The sequence below is a fragment of the Lissotriton helveticus genome, chromosome 9, assembly GCF_964261635.1.
Source record: "Lissotriton helveticus chromosome 9, aLisHel1.1, whole genome shotgun sequence".
Lineage (NCBI taxonomy): Eukaryota > Metazoa > Chordata > Amphibia > Caudata > Salamandridae > Lissotriton > Lissotriton helveticus.
The window spans coordinates 637,811,733-637,824,302 of NC_136070.1; the positions used below are offsets into that span (position 1 = coordinate 637,811,733).

Below are 12,570 nucleotides of genomic sequence, written 5' to 3' on the forward strand. Positions count from 1 at the left end.
TGCTACACCAATCTTACTAACCAAGGTACGCCCCTGATGTTTTACTTAATCTGCATTCCATACCAGTAGTGTTTCGGTAATTTATTTTTATGCACCAAACGAGTGTACATAGTGCCCACAGTAAACTGGCCTCTAGTAGTCTGTGTGAGTTCAGGCTGTAACTGGATGTTCATAATGGGGCATAAAGGGGCACAATTGAGAGCTTTGGAGCAGAGACTGAAGGCTGTGCAAGTGTCTCACAGTGATGGTCAGTTGTTCAGACTACATGTTCAGCCAGGATTTGGCCTATTGACTGAGCACACAGAGCGATCATCACATTTATGTGAATATTGAAATTAGCATTTTATGTTAAAGTGTTTGGAGGAGGGAAACTGCTGTCAAAATACTGACAGCACCTAATAACAAGCATTGGGATAGACAATAGGTCTCGCTTTTGGGACCTTATAAATATTTAGTTATGCAGCACAATATCCGTGGTGCAACAACACCAACCGTTGCATGGCTAAGCACTTATAAGGTCCCAAAGGCGAGACCTATTGGCTATGCCAATACAGGTTTAAGATTGGGGCTTTACTGGGCTTTAGCGTTTCGATTCCACATTGTTAAAGTTATTACACCAGGGCTAGTTGTATGAGAATAACGCAAATTTAAAAGCCAGTTCGCAGTGTGGCAAAAAAAGGGAACATCAATATGAGAGCAGTTGGCAAGAATACAACTGAAAGAGAGAAAACCTATAAACTGACTTACCCTGGCTGGGGAGTTATTCAACAATACGCTGGATTGATATAATGAAAGAGGAAGTGCCTAGCCCTGCCTCTTCCTGTAACTGAAGGGCACAGACAGCCCCACTCTTGGCCTGGGAACATGCTCGGGTCCGTTCTGCGTGATATAGCGCAGTTTCAGGTACTGTCCCCTCCTCCTGACCATTGACTCTCTTATGCCTTCTGGGGGATGTTGTCCCACCCAAACAGTTGCAATGTCAGCTAATGCTGGAGAAAACTGCACACACACCGCGGGGGGGACAGAGCGCTTAAGTGCGCGGTTTCGGGCATAGTCCCCTCCTCCTCGCCACAGCCTCTGGGTTTACTGCTGGCGGATTATAGTTCCTCCCCAGCACTTACAATACCAGCAAATGTAGGAGAAAACAGCACCCACAAAGCAGGACACACAGAAAGCTTAAGAGCGCAGTTTCAGGCAGAGGCTCCTCCTCCTGGCCACAGTTCTCTGATAACGGCTGGGAGATTTAGTCCCACCCCGGAAGTTACAAGGACAGTGAAGAAAACGGCACCCTCAGCGGCCCCCACCTTTGTGACTAACCGTCCCCTCTCACATAGATGAGATTAGCTGAAAAGCATATTGAAGGCCTGCTTTTTTCTTTTTGCATAAATCTTTTTATTAAATATTCAGGCACTGTGCAGCCAAAAAGCAAACATCCAGCCAAAACATGTGCTATCAATACAATCAGACAGAGCGTTAGGCAATCGTGAATGAACGTTATATTCATATATCATGTGTTACAAGGAATATTTTAGATTTGAATAAGCCTGGCCCACCCTTTACCCTCATCTGGCCACCCCACCCCTTTTGGAAACCCAAACTTCAGTGTACGAACCACAGTGCAGCTAAGAGCACACACCAAATATCGATACGTCACTATAAAAGAAGAAAAGAAAGTTTAACTATTCACATCAATTGAATAGACCCAGGGTCCTCCATTGCGGATGGAGTGCGGAGTTTGGCAGACCTCACTCAACTTCGCATGAACAGGTTTGCATTTAGCTTCATATTGTAAATGAGTGCCGTTCATATTGCTCATCAACCGCTCCATAGCAAGGACAGACAAGAGTCTGTGATACCACTGAGTGGGGGACGGTCAGACCCCTTCCAATTATGAGCAACAGATAACTTTATGGGCCCCAAGCACTGAAGCAACATATGACGCTTATATTTTTTTTTTGCCATAGCCTTCAGTTCTGTGAGAGAATCTCAAGCAGCTCACCAAAAGATGGAGGTCACGATGCACACAATGCAGGTGGTAGAAGATTCTGGTCACTGAAGGTGCGCAAGGTTGGGGCTGCTTGAAGCCTGAAGAGCTTCTTTCAAAGACAACAAGCCTTTGCAACTTCAAAGTGGATGCAGTACTCAGGGGTTCGGTTATTTTAACGCCTAGGAGGACTACTGGCCTAAAACTTTGTGAGAGGGTAGAGCAGGCCTCAGGAGCTGTGGAAAACCACCACCTGTGATGCAGAGCCCACGGTGTCCGGAGGAGCTCAGGATATGCAGACAGGTCGACTTCGTTGCAGTGCCTGCGAATACAGGGGAGCGACTTCTTCACTCCAAGAGAGATTACTTCAGGTGTCCTTGATGCTTCACAAGCCTTGGAAGGTTCCTATATGAGGCACAGGCACAGACGATGCAGCAGACTGGAAGGGAAACAATGTCAGGCCCAAACGAAGTCCAGAGTGCCCAGGCGGTAGAAGTGCAATGGTGTCCGATCTGAATCTTTTCCCTAGGCGAATCTAGGGACCTACACCCAGGTAAGCCTTTAAGTAACCTAGGAAAAGGTTTGGGATGATTCAGGGGACCCAGGGGAGGGTTTGGACGGGGGGTGGGGGGTTAATCCCATGTCCTTTGTTCACTTTCACGCCAGAACGGGAGTCAACGGCTCCTAAGGACTGGTTTGAACTGGACTATGCACAGGGACACCAAATGTGCCCCATAGGCAGACTTTCTGGCACAGGCAAGCGTACCCACCCAGCCCTAATACACTAAATCCTGTTTGGGTGGTGGTCACACCTCCCTGTGACAGGATGCCTATTGTTCTACCTTCCTCTGTTTGAGCTTGGCTCAGCAGCAGGTGGGCAGATATGTGTCTCTGGTCAGCAGCAACCAGTTTGTGCTGTCCGAGTCAAGAAGGCTGGTACCAGGAACACAGAGAGTCTAACGGAGGACCCTTCCAGTGCTTTGAATCATACCTCCCACAACGTTCAGTGTGGAAGTATGATTCCAACATGTTTGATACCAAACATGATAGGATTCGTTGCAACAATTTTCGAGATGGTCATCGCGTGATTACGCGGTGCCCCTCTATACAGTATATGGCTTCTTCACTGACAACCCAGGAGAATGGACTCCGTAGGCTGCACCGGTGTCCTGCTCATGCAGGGGCTCCCTCTCACTTAGAACCTAGCACCCTGCCTTGAGGATTGCAAAGGCCTGCTAGAAGGGTGACTTCTAGGTTTTAAGTACAGTGACCCTCAGATATAGTAAACCTATATCTTTAGTAAGTGGTGCATGCACAAACTTACACAGGCTGCAATGGCAGACCTATAGTTCCAATTTGAATCTCTCATGGGTGGCATAATACATGCTTCAGCCCATGGAGGACCTCTGGGGTACCTAAGCCCTCGGTACATGGGTACTATATACTAGGGACTGACAAGGGTACCCCAGCATCCAATATTGGATGTACATAAGTACAAATCTTACCAATTTAGGAAGAACGCAGATGGACTGGGGTCCTGATTAGCAGGATCCCAGTCAGACTAATCAAAAACCAGCATAGCACCAGGCAAAAAGTGGGGGTAACAATGCAGAAGGATCCTACCTCACTTCAGTACATGTATCCAGAGTCAGTAGCATTTATTTCCTTTTAGCGTATACTTCCAGCCAGGCAACCAGAAACTCCAGGTCAGGCAGGGATATCCTTAAGTATTTGGAAATTGCCTATATGTGTCCTCCATCCCCATCCTCCATATCCCTGATGGATTCCCACATTACAATGAAATCTCTGGTGACTATAATGTCTCCAGAAGCCAAACCAGACCACTTCTCTAGAAACTGAGGGAAATTAAGTGTCCAGGGCTGAATAAGGCATGTAAACAGTAGCTAGGCTGATGGGTTGTCCCTCCAAAGACCCAACCAACATCGCTTTCCTGCTGTCTTTGTCCATCTTAGAATGGGGTAACAGGAAGGAAAGATAGTTTGGGGGAAAAAACAACCCCCCCTCACTGTTAATTGGGCTAGGACGTCTAACAAACCATTGAGTATACACTGTGTTTTAGTTTCACCCGAAGATGTGTCATATTATATCCGGGTTCGTATCCCTGATGATCTTTAATAGACCCACCATTTTGTTATGCAAAGTTAGGCCCTTCGTGTATAGGTTGACTATATGGACCTTTTGCAGTCAAACGATTGAGGCCTAAAGTAAGTGTGTAGCCAATTGAGTGGTGTGCATCTCATAGTGTGGTGGAAACCCTACCCAGAACCTATAAACTAAACAATAATGAACCATGAGAAAAAATGACCACTCAAAACCATGGTTAAACAAGCAGTAACCAGGAATGTCGAGAGGACATTAGACTCCCCAAAAAGTTGGCGTATGAAGCAGGTAACCCTCCCATCACGGTCACAGCTTCCAGCAGCCAGGCTGTCTCACACAAGTCAGTTGCAGGTGTGTCTAAAATGAACCGCGCTTCCGCGCCTTCGCCTCCTTTTCAATCGGGCTACTGTCCAATTTCGGCAGACTAGACCGTCTCCTCAACCAAGATGGGGGAGGAGCACGGCACACCGGAAGTGAGTGTCTGCCACTCGCAACTTCCTCCACCCAGACAGCCCGCTAATGGCTGCTGTGGACTAGGGAGGGACTGGCGGATTCTGCCACAGAGTTCGAGTACCAGTGAGTGCAAAATAGGTAATAGTGCAAATACATAGTACATTTTTTTTAATGCAGTAATTTAAAAGAGGCAAGTGCTTAGGACTATTGAGGAGTATCCCTTGGAAGTGAACTGTGGGTACTTACCTGCAACTAGCACCTCTTGTGGGTGCCCTCAGTTTACACTAACTACCATTTGGCCAAGTGAGCTCTGCACCCAGCCGCCCCAGTGCCGCTGGTGGTGCAGTACTTGCCTTAAACTTAACCCTGCCCAGTGTTGGTCTAAACTCCAAAAGACTGGAAGAGTAAGTCATGTACTTACCTGTTAATGCATAGAACGGTTTTCCTTCCATAGGATTGCATTTCTCCTATTGCATTTAAAACGGTCTTTCACAACTGCTAAGTTCTACTGTTTCTGATTGACAATACAACAGGATTTCTATTACTGTAAAACATTTTAGTGCCTTGCAAGACAATAACTAGAGAATTCTGAATGGTATTACTACTCTTAAAACAGTTTAACTGCAACTGAGTTCTTCTTGGTTACAAAATAAAATAAAGTAATACCTTTTTATGTAAAACAATTGATCTTGGATTCAGTCTCTGTGTGTGTGTGTAATCATTTCTTGCCTGAGTATGTACAACAAAAGCTTAACACAGACCTCTGATAAGCCTAACTGCTTGGCCACACTACCACAAATAGAGCTTTTAGTATCATCTACTTAAACCTCTAAAAGTCTCTGGGGATCCACTGCACTCTGTGCACACCATACCTTAATTTGGTATAGTATATACAGTCAGATTCCTACAGTCAAGTTTTAATTGTTTTTTGGTTCACCTCAAAGACCAGAAAATATTACATACCCATGTATAACGTTTTGTATGACCAAATTACATTAGATGCGTCCGTGAGCGAGGAACACATTTGCTGCAAGCTAGTACATAAAAGAAGAGAAAAACAAGTAGTGGCAAAGCTAATAGGTCTTGCCTTTGGGACCCATTGTATTAGTCTGTTTTAGCCATGATGCACATCTGTGATGCTATGCAGCATGGCTAAAAACAGAAAACTAAAAATCCTACAGGGCTGGCTGCATCATTTTGTAGGCACGCACACCAAGCATGTGCATGGCTGCAACATGAAGACCCTTATTGTATTTTTGTTTACCGATCCTAGTTGGATCGGAAAATAAAAAAAGAGTAGCAGTTGGAGAAGCAACTTGAATTGAGGAATTACCTTGGGTGGGGTAAACAACACAGGTGGGGAAGCAACAGGGACTGAATCATAGAAGAATGCAATAAGGGCATGCACATCATGGAAGGGGAGGACCAGGGCAAAATGAGGACATAAGAGATGCAAAAGTGCACGAGTGAGCAGTAAAACCCATCCACTCTTGTTGACTGCCTAAATAAAAAGAGAAAAGTAGCACCTGAAAAGTGAACAGTAGAGGGACACAAGAAATGGTCCATACTACAGGGGAAGGACAAATACAAGATAAGGAAGTGTAAAACCCACACAAGCTGATGAATAAGATGCAACTAAATGAGAGTGACAATAAAGGAAGCCAATGGCAATCAATGAGCGGGCTCTAAGATCAGCGTAAGGTGACAAAATGTTATTGGCAATGCCAAACGGCATTCCTTCATTATAAAGGAAAGGAATGGATTCAGAACAAACGAATTTTTTTGTGTGCAATTCTTATTAATGATCGTGTATGGTATATTATAGTATATACACCAAACCCCTCCTTCCTATTACAAGCAAATGAAGCAGATTGGCATGGCCAAATCATGTTAGAAAGATAGGAGCCAAGATAGGATGGGAGCTTGTCAGTCAGAAAAACATCAAAGCTGCAATGAAAGACAAGCATACTTTCTGGTCCTGAAAAGTTCAGTGTCAGATAACACACGACAATGCCACGGGACTATCACTAAAACTGTTTTCATTGTCAAACAGCAAAGCAAAAGCTGGGCATGAAAGCAAAGCAATGTATTTACTACGGGCAACAAAACTCCACTAGTCAGAGGGCACTAGGCTAAAATAATACACCATTATGAGAAACTCAACGAGTTTACCAGCACTCTCCCTAGGAATCATTTTAAAACAGTTTAAAGCTATTAAGGTAATAATATTAATTATGCCCCGCCCAATTGAACCTTAAAAGAGAGAGTCATGCATGATTAATTTAACAGATATGCTGCCATTTAGTAAAATTACTAATTTTTAATAATGTTGGGCTTTAGATGGCCACATATTATTCAGCCGCATGTGTGTCTTGGTACAACCATTGTGTGGCTCAAGGAAAGAATGTCGCCCCTCGACAAAGCATGCCATGGTGCGCCCAGGAAAATAAACGCATCTACTCCTGGAAAAAGAGATGTCAAGGCAGAATGGGGTATTAAATGCGACACAGGGCATGAAGGGGCCTGGGGAATTTTAGCTAAGGGGGGGAAGCACACGAGCCATCAGGGGTTCAGGAGGGGGGGGTGTTAAGTGGGAAAGCAGACGAGAGGGTACACAACTTGGGCGGAAAACGTAAAGGACAGCAACACAGATCTTGGGCAGGGGGTATGTTGGGGGACGCACACAAGGGAGAGAACTTTAAAAATAAATGTACTTGTGGAGTGCTACAGAGGAATATGGGAGGAGCGCGACAAGTAAAATAAACATGGGGGGGGGACTACGAATTTTTAAACATCAGGCTGTTTAACTGAAATGGCGCCCTTTTATAGGGGAGTGGGAGAGAAAGGGAGTTAGAAGGTCCACTCTTCATGAATAATTAGCTTTTTCACCTCGCTTTTCTCAGTCATCACAGGCAAAATCCCTCCCAGCAGCTGCCTTATGAAATAGTGCAAGGGGAGGCCCTTAATGAGCTGAATATGCCCCCAGCTGGAGACAAATGTATGCAAATGAGATGCACATTCAAAGATGCAAGGACAGACACACATTTGCAATTCCGGCAAAAGGCTGACTACAGCTAGGAGATGAGCAACTTTGATAAAAAGGTAACAAAAGTCACCTTTTACCCATCAGTTTGTTTCGCATTGACTTACTAATGAGTAAACCTAGCTGCCATTACAACAAAGAATCTAGAGTAAATGCATTGACAGCTTTCTTTTAGAGCACACAATTAATACTAAAAACAACTATATCAGTCCACTAACCTTGGGGTCTGGGCCGGAGTAGCATGCTAATCGCTAAGGAGCATCAATGCCTTGTCTGAGGGTAGCAAGTGCAATATAAATGTAGTTACAAGACAGGGACGTGAAATTACAAGTCTCTTATAGACTACAAACTGTAATTTAAAAGCAAGACCCATTTGAAAAATTTCCGACTGTACAGTACTGCCCTGCCACAATGCAACATGTCAGGGTCAACATTATACTGATCACCTTTAAATCCTTGGGCTATGCCTTGGAGTCTCTCTACAAGCGGCTGATGTGACAGCATTGTCTTAAGGCCGCCGATAGACATGGAAGAACGATCAGAAATCGAAACCCAGCCTAGTCTGGCAGCACCACCAACCATCACAATGAAGGAAAGACAAGACTATCAATGCAGACAGGCAAACTTGTTGGCTGCCTTTGAATAGCAGCGAAGCAAATACAGACAGACAGGCTGCTTTCCGAAACAATTTTTGAAACTAGGCAAAAATTGCCCAGCCATCTTTAATTGGCAAAATAATACATGTTTCGGAAACAGTCTGCCCGTCTGCATTTGGTTCAAATCACGATATTACCGGAAGCCCATGCACGTCATCGCTAAGAAGTTATCCATATGGCACTGTAGTCCCATCAAATAGTAACAAATTGAAGGTAGCTTTGATGTTAGAAATACAGCAAGCACAATGTGTTTGGAAAAAACAGTATTATTTACTTTACACACTATTTCTGGAAGTCATTTTCTGGACTCATTCCCGTATAGGCTGTTTTACTGACTTCAAATACATATACAGCTCATGTATTACTTTGTCAATGGAAGATGGCCGGACGATTGTCCCTAGTTTCTTGAATCGTTTTGGATAGACTGGCAAGAATGAACAGGAAGCAAGACCCAGCCTAGTCCGGCAGCACCACTAACTATTGGAATGAAATAAGGAAAGACTATCAACATAGACAGGCAAACTTGTCGGGCGCCTTTAGCAAAAAAGCACATCAAAGCTACGTTCAATGTGTTACTATTCGATGGGACTATGGTGCCATATGAATAACTACAATGCAAGAATGTGCATGGGCCTCCAGTCGCAACACGGCACCCGCTTCACAGCTGCCACGCTTTATGAAACAGAGCCATGCTGATAAAAGAAAGGCATGCCGCTGCCATACTTAAACATGAAGCCTTTGGCCATGAAACGGATGCCGCGTGATTAAGGCAAATGCTGCGTTAGAGCAATGTGGGGGGTAGGAACGTAGCAACACAATAGAAGATGGAGGGAGAAATGCTCCAATAAGATGCTATCAGCTATGCACCGAATGTGAGAAGTTGGCCTGGTATATGATGTTCACTATTCTAGTGAGCACCTTGCACCAGTCCAAACACCCCTTATGGTGATGGTTGTAAAGTCAACCTTATAGACGAGCTATCCTAGTGGTAGCATGGACAAAGCAGTCTTAGGCTAAACTCAAGAGGGCATGTGAAGTCAGCTGTTTTACCATATGCAATCCCTTTAATACCAAATGAAATCACCACACAGGATATATATAAAATATATATGTATTTATTACTAAATTAATCCTCTGAACTCTTTATGAGGTCAGAGGCACAAGCACATAACAAGATACTTAATCAACATACAATAAGTTGCACAAAATACAGTAATGTCCTAGGGGCACTTCGAACCATATACTAAAATAGTGGTATAAGAACCATGTCACGAACAAAGGAAAGGCCTAGGGCCTGGAGAATCGCTGGGGCTACACTGTACTACCAAAGGATAGAGAGCAGGAGGCCCACGGGATGCACGTGCTGTGTCTTTACACGCACGCAACTTACCATGGAGTTAGAATGGGAACGAAAGAAATGGAAACTAGTTCTTTTAGGACACTTCCGGATGGACTAGGGAAAAGCTACTTGAAACTAGGACACTAGGATAGTCAATACCCACAGGAGTACCGAAATGCTCGCGTTACCTCACCCACAGGAAGCGGGTGCATAGGTGTCAAAGTGTGCCGGGTTTCGTCGCTGATTCCTATGGAGCCTTGGAGAAAGATGCTGCAGGCGACCAGGAGAGAAGTGTCCGGTTGGATCCAAGGGCGGATCGAGGATGAAGAGTACCTGAAAGCAGAGGGGACAGAGTCTGGGTCACTAGCCAGTGACCAGGATGGAACCAGGAAGGAACCAGGCGATGTCGCGAAGCAATCAGGCGATGTCGTGAAGCTTGTCTCTGCAGCCAGGTGGACCAGGAGGTGTCGACGACTACCAGGCGCTGGATACGGACTGTCCCACGAAAGCTCTCACTGTCGGCGGTGTTGGCTTCCGGATTGGAGTCAACAAGCCTTGGCAAAGGCAACCCACGCAGGAATCGAAGATGGCTTCTTAATCAGACCAGCAAGGTCTGATGGGCTGCTCCTTTTCAGAGGAGCAAGGGCCAGTTTGGAGCAACCAGACCAGCGTTGTAAATCGAAGGTTTCGCCGTCAGAGAGGCCACTAGCCAAAGGGCAAGTGACTGGACAGACGCGTCAAGCAGAAAAATGCAGAAGGGCCCCACGCAGAACCCGTGAAGTGTGGAGGGCCAATCTTCTGTGCAGTTGGTGCTCGGGGCTGGGGCTTCTCAATCCCCAATGCACAACTTCGAGGGTGCCTCAGAAGTTGGACGGAATGCAGTTCGCTGGCTTTCCAAGATGGCCGGTCCCACATCTCTCGTCGCCTCCATGGGTCTCAGCTCTGCTGTGACTGTGGATCGGGCTGTTGGATGTCTGGAAGTTCGGGTCTTGTCAGGCTCTGTGCTCGGGCTCCGGCGGGAGCGTCGACAAAGCAAACTGTTGATCGCTTGATGGTGCCTGCTTGTGCAGGGTGGTCACTCCTTGACCACAAGGGAGATTCTTCAGTCGTCTTCTCGCAAAGTAGATCGTCGAAGGTCCAGAGTTTCGTATCAGAGTTTCAGTCAGGATAAATCTAAAGTCTTGGGACTCAGCTCCTACCTATATACCAAATTTAGGGGCTGGATTACCTGCTAGGTCCCTCCTATGGGTGGGACCCAGGAAGGGGGTGGTTACACCCCTTTCCCTTTGTTCAGTTTCGCGCCAGAGCTGGGGCTGGAGTGCCCCAGCACCGGTTTGATCTGGACTATGCATGGGACACCTTGTGTGCCCCAGGCAGTGTCTCATTTCATTCAGCCCTCCCTGCCCCAAAACACTATAGCCTGTCTGGGGTGGTGTTAGCACCTCCCAAGACAGGAAACCTATTGTCCAAGCCTCCCTCGCTGGAAGGACTCCCAGCAGCAGGAGGTCAGACTTGTGTCTGTGGCGGCAGCATCCATTTTGTGATGCTGAGGCTCTGGTTAACTTTAACCGGGATTAGTAGGAACAACATGTCTTCTCCCTCTAGAAGGGTGGAATGCTACCCCCGTCGCCAGAACTGGCGAGGGGGTAGTATTCCAAAGCATATGACACCTTACACGACATGTTTTGATAAAGCCAAACCAAAGTTAGCATTTAACCGCGAGGTTCATAATGCACTTAAGAGTATATGGTATGGCTATATCATAAAACAGCTATAAGGACATGGTTCCGAAAGCTGCAGACAGGCTCAGCTCATGCTAGAGAACCATCTCACACAAAACCAAGCACTCTGCCTTCAGGATTGTTAAGGCCAGTCATTGGAGTGACTTATAGGTGCATATGTGTCTATATATAAGGTTAGATATAGGAATACTATATCTAAGCAAGGGGTGATTACACAACCTTGCCCCAGCTGAGTGATCAGCCAGTTGTGTCAGTTTGGATGGCCAGCCAGGGGTGGCAAAAGATATGCTGCAGCCCCTGGTAGACCTTGGGTGCAACTATGTCCTGGGTACCTATAGTACACTGTACAGGGACTCACAAGAGTGACCCAATTCTCAATTGGTGATGTACCTAAAGTACATGGTGTGAATTTAGAGAGAGAACAGCAGGGCTGTGGGTCTGATTAGCAGGCCCACAGCCACATCTAAGTCGAAAACCAGTGAAGCAAAAAGCAAAAAGAGGGGTGACCATAGGAAAGCAGACCCTACTCTCCTACACCGAAGCTGAACACAGGCAAGCTTTAACACTAGGAGGAAATAAAAAACAAAAAAAGTTCTCAAATGAACAGAACACAACCAGAGTGTAAAGATATATACATTGGTCCCTGCTCCATGGGAGTAAACCCAACAACTAAAAGGAGGGACAAAGAGGAAGGATTAATCACTAGCAAGCAAGGATTTCCAAAAGACACTGGAACAAACAAATGAAAAGCAGGTTGGATGTCTTGAAGCTCACAAGAGAAGTATATACTGAAGTATACACAAGAGGTTTCGAATGCTCGACCTAAAAAGTTTGAACTGGAGGAAATTCCAAATTAGGTAGGGTTCTTTAGAAGAATTCTAAAAATGGGGGAACATAGAATATGATCTTTGAAGGCGGTTATAGAACACGAGCCAGGATCCTTTCATGTAATCCAGGCAAAAATGTAGGACTGGCCGTGTTCTTATGAAAGTAATAGAACTTAATAAGGAACCAGAGGTCCGATTTTCACTACTAATCCTATATCACAAAGTAGCTTTAATTGATTTGCGTGCAGGGTGGGGAAATCATAAAATGTTTACATTTTTATTAAGTAGGATATCATCAGCTGTACCTCTCAGTAGGTATGTTTGTTTTTTAGAATTGCGGCAAAGTTTTATTGCTGATTTCATTAAAAAAATCATTTATAGCTTCCCGAGACAAGCTGCCGACTT

General features: G+C 45.4%; 1 protein-coding gene across 1 annotated transcript in view; it reads right to left on the reverse strand.

Moving 5' to 3' along the window:
• DRAP1 (DR1 associated protein 1) overlaps positions 1 to 12,570 on the reverse strand; it is a 232,081-nt gene that overhangs the window by 126,688 nt on the left and 92,823 nt on the right. The gene's annotated exons all lie outside the window — the stretch shown is intronic.